Source organism: Heterocephalus glaber, unplaced genomic scaffold (genome assembly GCF_053883595.1).
Source record: "Heterocephalus glaber isolate CG9 unplaced genomic scaffold, H.glaber_assembly_v1.0 deba00000937, whole genome shotgun sequence".
Lineage (NCBI taxonomy): Eukaryota > Metazoa > Chordata > Mammalia > Rodentia > Bathyergidae > Heterocephalus > Heterocephalus glaber.
The window spans coordinates 9,042,968-9,045,999 of NW_028258173.1; positions in this window are offsets into that span (position 1 = coordinate 9,042,968).

The following is a 3,032-nucleotide window of genomic DNA, read 5'->3' on the forward strand; positions in this document are numbered from 1 at the left end:
TCTTCTTTGATATTTTTCCAGGACTTGTCTACACAGTCAGCATCGTAACCCATATATTGTTTTTAGTTTTTATTTTCTGTTATTGCATATTCGTAGTACATAATGTTTCCATTCCTTGTGGGGGGTTGGTTCGTGTCCTTAACATATCTCAATTCTTTTTTCATCTCCTTCCTCTCCCCCTTCTATTTCTTGATCCCCTTTCCATTTGAGGAAGATCTATCTTCTGACTTCCTATTATCTATCTTCCATTTTGCTCTCTATTTATATTTTGGGATCCTTATATAAGAGAAACCATGTGATGTTTAAGCTTGTGTCTGATTTATTTCATTTAATATTATGGTCTCAAGGTGCGTCCATTTTCCTACAGATGACTCAAATTTATCCTTTCTTACGGCAGAGTAGTAGTCCCTTGTGTGTAAATATCACATTTTCTTTATCCATTCATCTGTTGATGGACATAGAGGCCACTTCCAAGATTTAGCCCTCTTTAGCCCTGTCCACCTAAAAGTGTATGAAACTCCCAATGGCTAACTGACATGAGACTGTTACTGGGTCATCTTTTCTGTTCAGCCCCTATATGTACTCCAATTCCTCTATCTTCACTTCTGTAGAAAGTTTCTGGAGTTAGCCCTCATGCACATACTACAAATCCCCTTTCCAAAGGGGCTTCCCAGTGGCCAGCAGCCCCCATGGTAGGTGGCACATTCCTTTTGTGGGCACTAAAACTTTAAAGTCAGAAGAAACTGTCACATACAGAGTAGATCGTCTTATCCATTTCATTATTTGATTGGTTTTATTTTTTTCGGTGCTGGAGATTGAACCCAGGGCCTCACATACTAGACAAGTGTTTTATTGCTGAGCTCTATACCCAGCCCAGATGTTTTATTTGGTTGTTTTTATTTTTCATTATGTCCACTTAATTAATAAGAGGATCCTTTCTGTAGTGGGGAATTCAGTGCAGTTCCTTGTATTTGAGGAACAATTATTTTCAAATTGGGTCTGTTCTGGGAGTTGAATCATATATATTCCCCAAACCTCCAATCTTGCTTCTTCTTTCAAATTCTCAACTATTTGGCCAGACTGTTTGTCCCTGTTCCTGAGGTGGAAGAGGTTCTTGCATCACTTTCTTTCCTTCCAAGTGAAGTGAACACAAAGACATGTAAGAGGCTGTCCCTTCCCCACGACCCTTGCTAGAACCTACCGTCCCAGAATTCTGTTCTGAGATCGTCCAGAGTATCCCATGGACCACTGTGAGTAAGATGCTTCAGTTCTTCCTCTCCTAGCCATAGATCCTAGGGACACTCCCCCAGGGGCACTGTTACCTTTATGAAGAGGCCAGGGGTGACACATGAGGACCAAGCCACCTACAAAGGGCACTTATTTGTGCCTTCAGGGACCCATCAGGCTTAGTGCCATATCAACCATTTCCAAGTGTGAATAGGATTTTTGTGAGTTAGATAATCCAGTACATGGTGCACAACTGAGACTCAGAATACTGGAGCAATCACCTGGGCCTGAGTAGTCAGGGACCCCAGGGCTCAGAAGTCACTCCCAGCTTCCTGCACTGGCATATACATCTGGCTTCTTGTCACCAGTATCTATATCAGTAACTTGCGACCAAGATGTTCTTCCATCCATTGTTGAACAGCCTAACATACCATTCTAACACATATTTCCCCAAATTTATGAATAAAAATAAGGAAAATCCTGAAATTGATCCAAGTATGGTGGTGAGCACCTTGTAATCCCAGTACTCTGGGAAGCTGAGGCAGGAGGATTGTTCAAGTCCAGCCTAGGCAATTTAGTGAGACCTTATTTCCAATAAAAAATATTTGACCAAAGGGCTGAAGATGTAGCTCAGTATGAAGGCCCTGGATGTATTCCCAGGACTGCAAAACAAAACTCCTGAAGTTATGTGGGTTTCTAAGCCTTCCCCTCCCTGGCTTGGGTTTGCCACTTCGTGCCTTCCCCTCCCCCCCCCACCCCCCCACCCCCCCCACCCCCACCCCGTATAGCTTGGGTATAGTGTGTGTCTCCCAGAGATTCACATGTTGGAAGTTTGGTCTTCAGTATGACAGACAATCTTATGAGGTAGTGGGACCTTTCAGAGGTGGGACCTCCTGGGACTTCATTATATCATAGGGAAAAATCACTCTCAGAAGGGATACAGGTGGTTAGTGCCAGAGACAGACTGTCATGAAGGAGTGAGCCTGGCCCCTCCCTGTGCTTTGTCTTCCTGTGTCGCCATGTGATCTCTCCTTTTCATACATGTTGTCACCATGACACCATCTTACACCTCTCACCAGAGGCTGAACCGACGAGGCCACGTGATCCTGGACTATCGGCTTCCAAAACCATGTGGCAAGTAAACATCTTTTCTTTATAAAGTACCTGCCCTAGGAATCTTGTTACAGTGACGGTAAACTGACGAAACACTTTCTTCTGAAGTAGGCTGGGATATAACTGCACCACACCTGGGCACCATAGAGGGCAGTACACATGGGGAACTGATGTTCTGCTTCAGGGTGGCTCCAACAGACAAGGCAAAGGACTTATCATGTCTTCACCAAGTGCTGCAGAAGACAGAAGAGAGGCTTCCAGGGACAGAGGGGGCCCTTTGAGGGTTGATGAGTCAGAAGACCCCAAATTTTTCAAATTCTCCCACGTATCTCTGCCCTGTCTCTGGGAGACATGCCTTCCTGATCACTGCTCCAATTTTCTTTGAAAAAGCAAAGATTTTACCAGTGTAGAAATTCAGCCAATCCTCGGGATCCAACTTACCTTTGATTTTCTGATTTCTCAACTTCATGGTTGAAAGAAGTAAGATGTTTCATAGAAAGCCCCAGGTCTTAGTCTCTTCCTTGAGTCAGGATTTGACCTTGCCAATGTCTGCTTTACGCTGCTGGCATTGCTTGACAGGACTGCCTGTCAGGCCCCAGGCCCTCAGCTGGTGGCAGAAACACCCCATTCCCTCCAGGCTGAGCCCTTAGTAGCCCCTTTCCAGGAGGCTGGTTTGACAGTAGGGAGGTCAG